The sequence below is a fragment of the Callorhinus ursinus genome, unplaced genomic scaffold, assembly GCF_003265705.2.
Source record: "Callorhinus ursinus isolate GAN/ISIS: 27379988/994484 unplaced genomic scaffold, GSC_fseal_2.0 scaffold4, whole genome shotgun sequence".
Classification (NCBI taxonomy): domain Eukaryota; kingdom Metazoa; phylum Chordata; class Mammalia; order Carnivora; family Otariidae; genus Callorhinus; species Callorhinus ursinus.
Genome location: NW_027397066.1, coordinates 105,557,569 through 105,574,269, shown reverse-complemented (window position 1 = coordinate 105,574,269; position 16,701 = coordinate 105,557,569). Strand labels below are relative to the sequence as shown.

Below are 16,701 nucleotides of genomic sequence, written 5' to 3'. Positions count from 1 at the left end.
GAGAGAGTGATTTGCCTGCTTAATTCTCCAACAACCACCAAGAAATATACAGATTAGTGCCCAAATGAACAGTGATTTTATGTCTGGAATGGTGCCCCAAAAGTCATGGTCCAAGATGATAAACTCATTCAAGTTCCTGAAGTATCACTAGTTTTCTTTTTACTAATGCCTGTTCAAAATGTGCAGATATTCTATTCATTCCTACAAATCAGATTTCAAAAATGAAAGAAGAGTAAAGACAAAAAAAGAGTGGGGAGAGACAGTTTATGTCCTGTAGTGAAGTTAGGTTATAATTTATTTTTGAATTTTAAATGGGATCCAAAGTGCCTTTGTACCGACATATAAAATTATCTACTCTTTTGTGATTGACTAATTAATATCACACAGTGGTAATGGTAAGGAAGACAAAGACACCCTTAGAAATAGGACCTGTTAACCTCAATAAAGAGGATGCTGGCTTTGCTCGAAAACTCAATTTTTAGAGAACGATTACTGGAGAAATGCCTCCTAGTCTTGAGCCAATGCAGATCTGGACAGGGATATATAAAGACATTATTAATTTGGATGAAAGTTTTGTTTTTGCCAGTATATCTTTTATTTGGCTCCAGATGAGAGGATTGTTCAGAACTTTTCAAAAGACTTTTAGTATGCTATTTATTAGAGAAACATTCATTTAATCAAATAACACTCACTTTATAGAGGAAGAAATATTCCTCTGCTTTGAGGGCCATAGGTCGTACATTGGAGTATGGCTTTGGTCACTGACAGTGCTGACATGATGGGGATTTTTTTTCTCCTTCCCTTATGAGGATTCTTTTCTCTAACCTCTGGCTGCATTAGAAACTTCACTGCTTAACAGAAACAATTGTTCTTTGTTCTTGTGGCCAAATGAAAGCTCTTATTTTTCAGTCCAGTTCTGCTGGCAGGTTAGATGCAATCAGGGGTGTCATCAAGAGGAGATGAGAATATGCAGAATACAACCACTTGTTGTTTTTGGAGGCAAAATGCCCACTTTTTTGGCAAAGTCAAGGCTAAGCACATGTGAGAGCAAAGAAGGCTCAACTATGGATCTTTCAATATCATGGTTAATGCTTTGCACAAATTCAAATTGATGGTTGAAAGCATCAACATTTCTGACCACTTTCCTAAGATAGACACTTATTCAGGCCAACTCAGACATTTTTACATGTCTTAGAAACTCTGAACTCAAATATGATGCATTAAATACATCCATAATGCCAACACCTTAGTGCTTATATATTTGTTCAAGAATCTTTCACTTGATGTCTTCAGTAAAAAAATCCTATAATAAAATTATTTGGGGAGGAAAAGGGGCTGAAAGTATATAGAGAAGTCTCATTTGTTGCAGGTTTTAGGGTTTGTAATGAGTTTGATATCACATAGGGCTAGGTCTTTCCCTCTCCAGAAACACTTCCTTTTTCATCATATCGATTTTCTGCTGTTGAAATAGCTCTCTGGTTCTGTGGTCATTATCCATGAATTATCTCCATTAAAATGCAGTGGTGCCTACTTTCTTGTGGTAGGCAAAGGCTAGGGTATTGGGAAGATTCACATTTGTGTTTGTAATTCCTGATTGTACCTAAGAACAGAACAATTAAGAGAGAAGCTAAAATCTGACTCGGGAAAATATCATTGTGACCAAGACATATTGTTAGAAGCTGTATCACTAGTGTCTTCAAAGATATGTGGGTGGTGCAACAGAGAAGACAGGGGCTGAATCAGCTGATGTTCTAGAATGCAAGCAGTCAAGGGAGGCATTAGAGAGAAGGGAAAGTCTTTGAGGAACCAATGGAAGTGGAACTTTGAAGGAAAAGGAAATGGCCATCCTCGTTAAAGGAAGCAGTGTTTGAGGTCTAGGAAGAGACTCTTATGAGAACCGAGTGAGAGAGGAGTCTCAGGGGAATTGTTAGGCAAAAGAATACTCTCAAGCAGAAAAATTTAAAAGGCATACACTTAGCCATCTGGAGTTTTTAAAAAAGGAACATTTATTTCTGTATTTTGAAAGGAAAGATTTTACTTTTAACGAGAAGTCTGCATTTCATCTTAAAGGAAGAACACATCTTCAACTTAATTATTCTCCACAGAAAAAGCCTCTTTCTGTTTGTCTTTTGTATGCTTAGTATACACTAAACACACGTGTTTCAGTCCAGTCCTGTCTGGCATGACAGACATACACATATGAGTAGAGAATGTTATGTGTGCTCCGAGGGATTTTTTTTTTATCTTAGGTCATGGTTGTAATAAACAATATTGAGTTGGACTGAACCAAAAATTCTAGTGGTCCTCAAAATGCTTCTCTGAAATCACTGATTGATGATATATACTGTGAAGTCAGTATTTCCAAATCTGCTTGTGCTGCTGAGGAAAATATCATGCTATTGCTAGAAAAATAATAGCCTCAGGAATCAGTGATCAGTGCCTATCATGCCATTTTAATCTGTTAAATTGGTCCAATGGTACTTGTTTTATAGCCTTGTTGTGAGGATTAACTGAAATAATGCATATGAAAGTGCTTTTAGAAGGATTAGATTTCTATATAAATGAATAGTACAAACAAAATTTGTGTATAAGGATATTAAGATATGTCAAAGTCTCTGGGAGAGCATATATATAGTATTTATGCTAAACTTCAAGTCAAGGACTGCAAAAATGTGTTCCAGGCTCTGGCAGATGTTCTTAGATCAAATAATGTTTTTGTGAAAATTTATGTAAAATGTTCAGTTGATGGAGGATTAAACATGAAAGAACAGTATAGTGGTTTTGCTTTTGGTTAAAAAGAACCATTTATTCAGGATTGTGTGTTATTTTAGTCATGTGTTTTAGATCTGGTAATGGATGTAAAGGGAGTTTCAGAAGAGGCTACTAAACTATTTACATTTTGAATGTTTATCCTGGATTCTATTAGGATTTCAGACATTTTACAATGAAAGTACAAACAGTATATGGTAAACAATGAATAAGGAGTTGAAAAAATTATACTAAAGAAAAAATTCAATAAAAAGTAGAAACCAGGAGGAGGAGCAAGATGGTGGAGTAGGAGACCTAAATTTCATCTGGTCCCAGGGATTCACCTAGATAGGTATCAAACCATTCTGAACACCTACAAACTCAACAGGAGATCGATGAAAAGAATAGCAGCAACTCTATGAACAGAAAAGCGACCACTTTCTGGAAGGTCTCCTCTGACTTGTTTAGTGTATATTTTTCTGGGGTTTTTGTTACCCTTTTAGCAATTTGTTCCCTCATTCATCTATTCTCCTCTGGACAGAATGGCAAGAGAGAAAAATTCACCTCAAAAAAAGAACAAGAGGCAGTCCCAACTGCCAGGGACCTAATCAATATGGACATTAGTAAGATGTCGGAACTAGAATTCAGAATGATGATTATAAAGATACTAGCTGGGCTTGAAGAAAGCATGAAGATACTAGGGAAACCCTTTCTGGAGAAATAAAAGAACTAAAATCTAACCAAGTCGAATTAAAAAAGGCTATTAATGAGGTGCAATTAAAAAATGGAGGCTCTAACTGCTAGGATAAATGAGGCAGAAGAGAGAATTGTGATACAGAAGACCAAATGATGGAAAATAAAGAAGCTGAGAAAAAGAGAGATAAATAATTACTGGATCATGAGGGCAGAATTTGAGAAATAAATGATACCATAATATGAAACAATATTAGAATAATTGGTATCCCAGAAGAAGAAGAAAGAGAAAGAGGAGCAGAAGGTATATTGGAGCAATTATAGCAGAGAACTTCCCTAATTTGAGGAAGGAAACAGGCATCAAAATCCAGGAGGCACAGAGAGCCCCCCTCAAAATCAGTAAAAATAGGTCAACACCCCAACATCTAATAGTAAAACTTACGAGTCTCAGAGACAGTTAATCCTAAAAGCAGCTCGGGACAAGAGGTCTGTAACCTACAATGATACAAATATTAGGTTGGCAGCACACCTATCCACAGAGACCTGGCAGGCCAGAAAGGACTGGCATGATATATTCAGAGCACTAAACAAGAAAAATATGCAGCCAAGAATACTATATCCAGCTAGGCTGTCACTGAAAATAGAAGGAGAGATAAAAAGCTTATAGGACAAACAAAAACTAAAGGAATTTGCAAACACAAAACCAGCCCTACAAGAAATATTGAAAGGGATCCTCTAAGCAAAGAGAGCCTAAAAGTGACAAAGACCAGAAAGGAATAGAGACAATAAACAGCAAGTCACCTTACAGGCAATACAATGTTACTAAATTCATATCTTTCAATAGTTACCCTGAATGTAAATGGGCTAAATTCCCCAATCAAAGACACAGGGTATCAGATTCGATATAAAAAACAAGACCCGTCAATACTCTGCCTGCAAGAGACTCATTTTAGACCCAAAGACCCCTCCAGATTGAAAGTGAGGGGGTGGAAAACCATTTACCATGCTAATGGACATCGAAAGAAATCTGGGGTGGCAATCCTTATATCAGACAAATTAGATTTTAAACCAAAGACTATAATAAGAGATGAGGAAAGACACTATATCCTACTTAAAGGGTCTATCTAACAAGAAGATCTAACAATTGTAAATATCTATGCCCCCAACTTGGGAGCAACCAATTCTACAGCCAATTAATAACAAAAGCAAAGAAACACATTGACAATAATACAATAATAGTGGGGGACTTTAACAACCCCCTCACTGAAATGGACAGATCATCTAAGCAAAAGATCAACAAGGAAATAAAGACTTAAAGACACACTGGACCAGATCTTCACAGATACATTCAGAGCATTCCATCCCAAAGCTACAGAATACACATTCTTCTCTAGTGCCCATGGAACGTTCTCCAGAAAGATCACATCCTGGGTCATAAATCAAGTCTCAACCAGTACCAAAAGATTGGTAGCATCCCCTGAATATTTTTGGACCACAGAGCTTTGAAACTAGAACTCAATCACAAGAGGAAAGTTGGAAAGAACTCAGATACATGGAGACTAAGGAGCATCCTACTAAAGAATGAATGGGTCAACCAGGAAATTAGAGAAGAATTAAAAAAATTCATGGAAACCAATGAAAATGAAAACACAACTGTTCAAAATCTTTGGGATGCAGCAAAGGTGGTCCTAAGAAGAAAGTATATAGCAATACAGACCTTCCTCAAGAAACAAGAAAGGTCTGAAATATACAACCTAACCCTACACCTAAAGGAGCTGGAGAAAGAACAGCAAATAAAGCCTAAACCCAGCAGGAGAAGAGAAATCATAAAGATCAGAGCAGAAATCAATCAAATAGAAACCAAAAGAACAATAGAATAGATCAAAGAAAGTAGGAGCTCGTTCTTTGTAAGAATTAATAAGATTGATAAACCCCTGGCCAGACTTAAAAAAGAAAGGAGAAATGACCCAAATAAAATCATGAATTCAAGAGGAGAGATCACAACCAACACAAAAGAAATACAAACAATTCTAAGAACATATGATGAACAACTATATGCCAGCAAATTAGACAATCTGGAAGAAATGGATGCATTCTTAGAGATGTATAAACTACCTAAACTGAACCAGGAAGAAATAGAAAACCTGAACAGACCCATAACCAGTAAGGAAATTGAACAGTAATCAAAAATCTCCCAACAAACAAGAGCCCAAGGCCAGATGGCTTCCCAGGGGAATTCTACCAAACATTTAAAGAAGAATTAATACCTATTCTTCTGTAACTGTTCCAAAAAATAGAAATTGAAGGAAAACTTCCAAACTCATTTTATCAAGCCAGCATTACCTTGATCCCAACACCAAAGACTCCATCAGAAAGAATTACAGACCAATATCCCTGATGAACATGGATGCAAAAATTCTCACCCAAATACTAGCCAATAGTATCCAACAGTACATTAAAGGATTATTCACTACGACCAAGTGGGATTTATTCCTGGGCTGCAAGGTTGGTTCAACATCTGCAAATCAATCAATGTGATACAGTACATTAATAAAAGAAAGAACAAGAACCATATGATCCTCTCAAAAGATGCAGAAAAGGCATTTGACAAAGTACAGCATCCTTTTTTGATCAAAACTCTTCAGAGTATAGGGAAAGAGGGTACATACCTCAATATCATAAAAGCCATCTATGAAAAACCCACAGTGAATATCATTCTCAATGGGGAAAAACTGAGCTTTCCCTGTAAGGTCAGGAACACGGCAGGGATGTCCACTATCACCACTGCTATTCAACATAGTATTAGAAGTCCTAGCCACAGCAATCAGACAACAAAAAGAAATAAAAGGCATCCAAATTGGCAAAGAAGAAGTCAAACTCTCACTCTTTGCAGATGATATGATACTTTATGTGGAAAACCCAAAAAACTCCACCCCAAAACTGCTAGAACTCATACAGGAATTCAGTAAAGTGGTAGGATATAAAATCAATGCACAGAAATCAGTGGCATTCCTATACACCAACAACAAGACAGAAGAAAGAAATTAAGGAGTCGATCTCATTTACAATTGCATCCAAAACCATAAGATATCTAGGAATAAATCTAACCAAAGAGGCAAAGAATATGTACTCAAGGGAAAACTATAGGACACTCATGAAAGAAATTGAGGAAGACACAAAGAAATGGAAAAACGTTCCATGCTCATGGATTGGAAGAACAAATATTGTGAAAATGTCTATGCTGTCTAGAGCAATCTACACATTTAACGCAATCCCTATCAAATACCATCAACTGTTTTCAAAGAAATGGAACAAATAATCCTAAGATTTATATGGAACCAGAAAAGACCCCGGATAGCCAGAGGAACACTGAAAAAAAAAAAAAAAGCAAAACTGATGGCATCACAATTCCGGACTTCAAACTCTTTTACAAAGTTAATCATCCAGACTGGTACTGGCACAAAAACAGACACAAATAGATCAGTGGAACAGATAGATCAGTGGAACAGATAGATCAGTGGAACAGAATGGAGAGCCCAGAAATGGACCCTCAACTCTATGGTCAACTCATCTTTGACAAAGCAGGCAAGAATGTCCAATGGAAAAAAGACAGTCTCTTCAACAAATGGTGTTGGGAAAATTGGACAGCACATGCAGAAGAATGAAACTGGACCATTTCCTTACACCACACACAAAAATAGACTCAAAATGGTTGAAAGACCTAAATGTGAGACAGGAATCCATCAAAATCTTAAAGGAGAACACAGGCAGCAATCTCTTCAACCTCAGCCGCAGCAACTTCTTCCTAGACACATTGCCAAAGGCAAGGGAAGCAAGGGCAAAAATGAACTATTGGGATTTTATCAAGATAAAAATCTTTTGTACAGCAAAGGAAACAGCCAACAAAACCAAAAGACAACTGCCGGAATGGGAGAAGATATTTGTAAATGACATATCAGATAAAGGGCTAGTATCCAAAATCCATAAAGAACTTATCAAACTCAACACCCAAAGAACAAATAATCCAATCAAGAAATTGGCAGAAGACATGAAGAGACATTTCTGCAAGGAAGACGTCCAAATGGCCGAAAGACACATGAAAAAGCCTTCAACATCGCTCGGCATCAGGGAAATCCAAATCAAAACCTCAATGAGATACCACCTCATACCAGCCAGAACGGCTAAAATTAACAAGTCCGGAAATGACGGATGTTGGTGAGGATGCAGAGAAAGGGAACCTTCCTACAGTGTTGGTGTGGATGCAAGCTGGTGCATCCAGTCTGCATGGAGGTTCCTCAAAAAGTTGAAAATAGAGCTACCCTACGACCCAGCAATTGCACTACTGGGTATTTACCCCAAAGATACAAATGTAGGGATCTGAAGGGGTACGGTCAACCCCAATGTTTATAACAGCAATGTCCACAATAGCCAAACTATGGAAAGAGCCAAGATGTCCATCAACAGATGACTAGATAAAGAAGATGTGGTATATATATACAATGGAATATTATGCACCCATCAAAAAGCCTGAAATCTTGCCATTTGCAACGACATGGATGGAACTAGAGGGTATTATGCTAAGTGAAATAAGTCAACCAGAGAAGGACAAGTATCATATGATCTCACTGTTATGAGGAATTTGAGAAACAAGGCAGAGGAGTATAGGGGAAAGGAGGAAAAAATGAAACAAGATGAAACCAGAGAAGGAGACAAAACATAAGAGACTCTTAATCTCAGGAAACAAACTCAGGGTTGCCTGTGTGGTAAGGGGTGTGAGGGATGGGGTGGCTGGGTGATGGACATTGGGAAAGGTATGTACTGTTGAATCACAGACCAATACCTCTGAAACAAATGATACACTATATGTTTAAGAAAAAAGAAGATAGTAGGATGTGAAAAATGAAGGGGGGAAAATCATAGGGGTAGATGAACCATGAGAGACTATGGACTCTGAGAAAAAAAGTGAGGGTTTTAGAGGGGTGGGGGTGGGGGGATGGATTAGCCTGGTGATGGGTATTAATTGCATGGAGCACTGGGTCTTACCCACAAACAATGAATCATGGGACACCACATCAAAAACTAATGATGTAATGTATGGTGACTAACATAATAAAATTAAAAAAAAAAGTAGAAATCAATGGAGAAAGTAAATGAATATAGTTAGGACTTACAGAGTTGTTATGGTTATGCTACTATTGTTATGCAGTTTTTTCAACTTATAAAGTAAATGTAGTTAATGTTTATTAATAGAAAACGTGAAAACACAGAAAACTATATAAAATAAAAATCTTCTATAATTTTTCCAACCAGAAGTAAGTATTAACATTTTGATACATATCATTCCAGCAATTTTGCTCTCTTTTAATACAAATCTAGCTTTTATGTACAAATTTGGGCTCATATTTCACATATTGTTTTCTTCACAGTGTAATATATCTGACCATTTTCCAATCCTTTGAAAATTCTTTGAGAAATGATTTTTTTGGCCTGCATAATCTTTACACAGATAACCATAATTTATTCAATCAGTATCGTGGTACTAAACATATATTTTGTCTCCAAGGTTTTGCTATTATAAATGGCCCTCAAACATACTTGTGTATAAATTTTTATGTCAAACCTTAATAATTTATTGGAAAAAATTATTGAAGACAGTGGAAATTTTTACTGGGTCACAGGTCACAACTAATTTTAAGGTCCTGACGTCCAATTACATGAATTTGAATATAGGCTCTCCAACTTCATGTCTCTGTGACTTTAAATAAGTTACTTAACATTTTTGTGTTTCAGTTTTTTGATCTGAAAAATAGGGATTATAGTATAACTTTCCTTATAGATTTGCTGTGAGGATTGCACTTGATTAATTAAGAGTACTAAATACCGTTTGTGGCATTCAATATATGTTAACAGTTATTACAATTATTGTATTTCCAAATTGCCCTTTAGAAATGTGTCACTTGTAAACTCTTATTGATTTTGTAGCACACATTTTAAAGAATTCTTTTTTGTTGTTGAAGCATAGTTGACATACAATATTATATTAGTTTCAGGTGTATGACATAGTGATTTGACATTTATATGCATTATAAAATCATCACCATGATGTCTAGTTACCATGTGTCATCATACAAAGTTATTATAATATATTGGCTATATTCCCTATGCTGTAGTTACATCCCTGTGACTTATATATTTTATAAGTGGAAGTTTGTATCTCTTAATCCCCTTCACCTATTTGGCCCATTCCTCCCCTCACTCTGGTAACCACTAATTCTCTGTATTTATGAATTTGTTTCTGTTTTGTTTTGTTTGTTCATTTGTTTTGTTTTTTAAGATTCCTCTTGTGGTGAAATCATGTGGTATTTGTCTGATTTATTTCACTTAGCACAGTGCCCTCTAGGTCCATCCATGTTGTCATGAATGGCAAAGATTTCATTCTTTTATATGGCTTAATAATATTCCACTCTGTGTGTGTGTGTGTGTGTGTGTTTGTGTGTGTGTGTGTGTGTGTGTATAACATCTTTTTTTATTAAGTTTTAAAGTTTTAAATTTTAATTCTAATACAGTTAATATACAGTGTTATATTAGTTTCAGATGTACAATATAGTGATTGAATACTCTATACTTCACCCAGTGGTCATCACAAGTGCACTCCTTTTCCCCATTACCTATTTCATCCATCCCCCACACACCTCATCTCTGATAACCATCAGTTTGTTCTCCATAGTTAAGGGTCTGTTTCTTGGTTTGTGTGTGTCTCTCTCTCTTTCCTTTTTTTTTTTCCTTAAATTCCATATATGGGTGAAATTATATGGTATGCATTTTTCTCTGACTGGCTTGTTTCACTTAGCACTATACTGTCTGGCTCTATCCATGTCATTGCAAATGGCAAGATTTCATTCTTTTTTATGGTTGAATAATGTTTCATTTTATATATATACCACATCTTTATCCATTCATCTATCAATGGACATTTAGGTTGCTTCCGTATCTTGGCTATTATAAATAATGCTTCATTGAACATAGGGGTGCCTGTATCTTTTCAAATTAATGTCTTTGTTTTCTTCAGTTAAATAACAAGTAGAGTTGCTTGGTCATATGGTAGTTCTATTTTTAATTTTTTAAGGAATCTTCATACTGTTTTCTATAGAGGCTGCACCAGTTTACATTTGCACCAAAGTGCACAAGAGTTCCCTTTTCTCCAAATCCTTGCCAATGCTTGTTATTTCTTATTTGTTTTTATTTTTTGATATTAGTCATTCTGACAGGTATGAGGTGATATCTCTTTGTGGTCTTATTTTGCATGTCCCTGATGATTAGTCATGTTGAACATCTTTTCATGTGTCTGTTGGCCATCTGTATGTCTTCTTTGGAAAATCTCTATTCAGGTCCTCTTGCCCATTTTTAAATTGTATTGTTTCTTTCCTTGGTGTTGAGTTGTAGATGTTCTTTATATATGTTGGATATTTACTCCTTATTGGATATATCGTTTGTAAATATATTCTCTCATTCAGTAGATTGCCTTTTTGTTTTGTTGATAGTTTCCTTTGCTGTGTAAAACCTTTTAGTTTAGTGTAGTTTTAGTTTGTTTATTTTGCTTTTGTTGACCTTGCCTAAGGAGATTAAAAATTCTTAATGCAGGGGCGCCTGGGTGGCTCAGTCGTTAAGCGTCTGCCTTCGGCTCAGGTCATGATCCCAGGGTCCTGGGATTGAGCCCCGCATCGGGCTCCCTGCTCTGCAGGAAGCCTGCTTCTCCCTCTCCCGCTCCCCGTGCTTGGGTTCCCTCTCTCTCTGTGTCTCTCTCTCTGTCAAATAAATAAATAAAATCTAAGAAAAAAAAATTCTTAATGCAATATTTAAAAGTTCTTAATATAGTCAGTATGCTAATCTTTTGCATTATATGTTATACATTTTGTTTTTCATCTTCATTTTAACTTTTTTTATATATTTATGAGTCAAGTCTATCTTTACAGTTATAGATGAATGCTTGTCTACAAATACTTCAGAATCCAAGAAACACACAATGCAGTTGACATTTCTTTGTGAAAATTAGGACCCAAGACAAGGCTCAGGATATGTTTATTTGTCCATGAGGTGGATAAATCCACTGCATCAGGACCTGTGAGCATGGTGAGGATATTTCTCAAGAAATATTTATGAATGTGTTTCAGAATTTTAATGAAGATTCGCTTAAATCTCCAAAGTTCCATCCCCTAAATTAAGGCTAAGGTGAATGTGATCTGGAAATATTTTAAAGAAGTTGTAAGCAGTTTCCCACCTTCACTAAAAATAAAAATCTCTATCATTATAAAAGATCAATTTTCTTTCAATGTCATTTGGGATTTATGATGACTACACTATATTGACAGACTTTTGGGAGTATATCCTATTTTCTGTGGTATAAGCCAAATATCTAAATTATACAAAAGTTATTAAAAAATATCTGTTTTTTCAAATTGTGTCTGATTTTTCAGAATTTGTGACCTGCTTTCACTCTGGCAGTGGTGTTAAATAACAGGTTTTGTATGAACATCAGTAACCAAAAATCTTTATCTCATGCAGAATATACCACCAATGATCCAAGGCTGAGGAGAAATCAATAAAGCTTTCAAATTCTCTTAAATAATTTTGAACCAACTGTAACACCAGATGACAATAAGTGTAAGATAGTTAACAGTAGCTGTGCTTGAAGTCTTCTGCTTGTAAAATGTTGGTCTCTACGCCCTGATATACTCTGAAAATGTTAGGAAGAAACTGATATAAAATTTACATGTGGTGCTCAATAAACAGATTCATAATTATGGTACAATGAGTATTGTCACACAGATATGTCTTTATCTGAACTCAGATTGCATTTGTGATTATTTCCAATCTGTTTAGGATTTAATTATTTTCTACTTTTTGATTTACATATGCCAGTTTTCTTTCAACTGGGTGGAAGCTTCCAGAGAATACTTACCACATCTTATACTTCTATTGTGTCCCTGACATTTTTAACAGCCTAGGACACCTTTTAAGTGGTTAATAAACCTATCAACTAGTTAAAATTCTTTTGCAGCTGTTTGCTATCATTTTCTTTAAGTTGAAAAACCATTTATTTCAACAGAAAAAAAAAAGTGATCCAACTCTATGTATCTACTTGCCACAAGCCTTTGGGCCAAAAAGACTCAAGAGCAGTGACACTCTCACCAAGGTCATTCCCAAGTTCAACATCCCCTGGAAGCAGGAAGTGGGGAAGAGCACAACCCCCACCACAGTTTCTGCACACAATGAAGCCTGCTGGGAGAACAGACCATAAATGGGAAACTACAGAAGTATTGAAGAACAAGAAAAACAGGAAAATGGGCAGAAGGGAGGAAAGGAAGAGGTAGTCTGAATTTAGCAAGGTAAATTAAGGTCCACAGTTTCGTACTGAACCTACAGAGCCAAGAACGTCCCAAAGACAGGATACCATGAAGCGTGTATTCTCATGCACGACCCCAGTTCTGAATTTCAGTCCACACACATCCCACCTTGAAACTCTGTGTTGTCAAGGCCTCTGATAGACTTAACTGCATCCTCTGCCTGCTCCATGTGTAGGAAGGCATAATCTTTCACAATGTCACATTTGATGACTGGACTATACGCCTCAAACTTGGCCCAAAACTATTTGTTGATACAGGTGGGACTAATGTTGCCCACATTCAACTCTGTGGAGGTTTTACTCTCATTCTTGTTGGCTTTCACATTGATGTTCACCCTGTGCAGCTTGTAGGGTGCAGGTTGTGTATGGATCCTCAGCTGCCGTCTTGTACTCTATGTGCCCAAAGCCATAGTCCTTTTTTATTTTTTTAAGATTTCTTTAATTTATTTGAGAGAGAGCGAGCGTGAGAGAGAGCAGGAATGGGGGAGGGCAGAAGGAGAGGGAGAGAGAATTCCAAACAGACTCCAGTGTGCAGCAGAGGCAGGGCTCCATCCAGGACCTTGAGATCATGACCTGAGCAGAAACCAAAAGTCAGGGGCTTAACCGACTGAGCCACCCAGGCACCCCCAAACATGATAGTTCTTAATGATGTCACATTCCAGCACCTTCCAGTACTGCTCAAAGAGTGAGCATATCTGGTCTGTGGCCTCCTTGGGCAGGTTTCCAATGAATAGCTTCATCTTCTGGACACGACCCATAGGGAACTCAGCAGGGGCTCTTCCTTGCAGTGCAGACGTTTCTGACAAAATGCTAAAATGGCAGTGGCTGCAGCAGTGACTCTGGATAGAAGTTGCTATCATTTTAGATAGAGAAGTAATCAGATGACCCTGGATTACACAGTGACATCATTATCCATGCAAGAAGCAATGCCTAAAGCTGGACCAGTTAGGCCATTCTTCTGTACTGACATTGGGCCTATCATAGGGGAGAAATTGGATATTTTCTTATTGATGTTTGGACTTGTCTGTACTTTAGTCTTCTTTTGGAAAGATTGAGAAGAGCAGTTTTTTGGAATTATTGAAAACCTAGAATTTTAGCCTTAATAAGCCTTATAGTCTGTTGTCTTGGAATTTACTCATTTCTCTTTATAAACAAACATCTTTTATCTTTTATTTTAACATTATAACATTTTAAATTATTAATATTTTAAGAAAATATATCTTTTTTCCAATTTGGAACTTGAAAACCACACCATTTGAAAATAATTTATTACAGATTAAATTTATCTCTTTTCAGGTTGATTGAAAGGAAGAAATTGGCATGCTGGCATAGCAGAACTTGAGGTTTTCTAGAAAATACAATAAAGAGGTGTAGCCTTAAGTAAGTGTGTGTGTGTGTGTGTGTGTGTGTGTGTGTGTGAGTGTGTGTGTATTTGGTGGGAATATGGTTGGGAAAATGTTGGATAACGCCTCTAATTTCCTTCCAGTGTTAAAATTTTAATTTTATGATGATCTTAAGCCCTACAGCTGACTCAAATAAATTTAATTACTTAGAGATGTTTCCTCATTCTAAAATGGAGAGATTGAATGGCTAATCTGCCTCAGTTTGTTGGAAACAGGGAAGATCATACATGTGTAACTTTAGAAAATGATAAAGATGTAAATAACAATGCTTTTGTTATCATTACTGTCTTTGCACTTATGAAACACACAGGTTTACATATATTTAAAGTAGTCACCTCCTACAATGAGTCAGTAATATAAAAATCCTCATATTCTCACAGTGACTTGATTTATGGTGGATTATGCCTGGAAATTATACATGCTGATGAAATTTCACTGTGTGCTCACTTGTAAGCAATAATCCTAAAGTAAACCTGTTTCTCACTACCTGGTAAATGTTTCTGAACAGATTATTGAACTACTAACAGCTGGACTTGCTGACAATAACTAGGAACTTCCAAGCTCATTATGTGTTCAAAAATACAGCACTTGGCACCTTAAGAACTGCTAATTATGCCCAGATCCTAATCTTTAATTTTCCAGTTTATTATGATTTCTTCATTATGTCCTAACAGTCTGAGTAAGCAGCATATCTCCCAATATTTCCACTTGCCTAACAGATGTTTTCCTTAAACAGATGTTGGCACTTCCTGGGAAGGAGCCATTCCCATTTGAGAAGAAATGATAATTTACTTAATCTTGTATAAAACTTTAGGGGGAAGTATCGCATTGTTCTGTCCAAATCCACCTCCTTTTCACCCACTCCCAGTGAAAATCAAAACAAATAAAAAAATCTAGGTAGCTCTGAGTTTCTTTCTTCCTTTCATTTTTTTTCTTCCTATCTCTTCCTGTCTCCCTCCCTCTATTCTTTCTTTTTAAAATAGTTTTTGTAGTTTAAACTGATTGAAGAATTCAATTCATAATTAAAAATCTGATTTAAAAGTTGGAAAATTATACTGCAATACTCACCTCTTTCAAGTGTGTACAGTCAATGACAAAGATAAAATAATCAATAGCATAAAATAATCTAAAATTAGTTGAGTTTATAGTTTCCTTTACACCTCCATGATTTATGTAGAGTGGGAAATTCATGACAGATACAGAAAACTAAGAAATTGTCTATGAATTCTGAGAATTTTGCAATCTGTACGGGCTTTAAGTTTAATGTTATAGGAGAAAACAAATATGACCCTAAAGAGTTACTGCTTCATTCATGGGTAGAAAAAATTAAAATTCTGATAAATCCAATGACTTACTGAAGGAAATGCAAACTGGTTGTTGGCAGATCTATAAGGGAAAACACACTTGTTTCCCAACTGCTTAAAAATTTTATTTCAAAATTGTTGAGTTAAAAGAATTGATAACAGTCTTTCCCCAAGTTCCTAGAAAGGTGTTCAATACATGGTATATGTTCATTAAATATTTGCTTTTAAGCAAATATTTTTGTTTTACTAACAGCTTTCTCATTAAGAAGCACTATTGAATCACAGTTATGAATGATGGTTCAGGTGCCATTACTATCTAGGTTCAAATTCTGGCTCCTTCACTCAACGGCTATGTTATCTTGGGCAAATGATCTAAATTTTATGTGCTTCCATTTCCTAAATTTCTGCAAAATAAGGGTAATAATAATATCTGTCTCATAGATTTTTATGAAGAGTAAATTAAAGTACTTGGAATGATGCTTGGCTAACACATAGTAAACATTCAAAAATGGGAGTTGTTATTCTTTATGAATCAATAAAACACATTTTTATAGGAATGAAGGTGTAATTTTCCTTTAATGAATATCATATAAAAATCTAGGCATAAGCATATAATGGAGGTTATGAGGGATGAGATGGAGTAGGGGTAAATTGCTTATTTATTTTACAAATACATCTTATAGGTAAAACCATTGACTGTAGGTTTCATTTGGTTGGAGAGCATTTTTGGTGAGTCTGTTTGAGTGCCATTCTTTATATTCTTAGTAACATAAGATAATCCAAGATCAAAAGTGAGTTTAGAGTTTCTATTGCCTGCTTTCATTCTATAGAAATATTGGTTATGTCCCACTCTACAGAGAAGTTAGTATAACATACTTTTGAGTCAAAGAGTAATTATAAATAAGGAAAAAGCAGATGAGACAAATTTAATGTAACTTTGGATCGGATGTACCCTATTGCTGGGAAATTAGGAGGAAGAGAGGTTTTGCACAGACATCCTTTTCTCTCTTGTAGCTCTGTCAGGATTTAAGAGGTCATGTAGAATTTTAAAGAAAAAGATTGATGTTTCTGTGAAATTAGTCCATTTATTTTTTTAAAGATCTATTTATTTTAGAGAAAGAGAGAGAGAACATGGGAAGAGGGAGAGAGA

General features: G+C 35.9%; 1 pseudogene; it reads right to left on the bottom strand.

Moving 5' to 3' along the window:
* Nucleotides 1-12,933: 12,933 nt before the first annotated feature.
* LOC112825979 (RNA-binding protein 4 pseudogene) lies at nt 12,934-13,602 on the bottom strand (annotated as a pseudogene).
* Nucleotides 13,603-16,701: the final 3,099 nt, after the last annotated feature.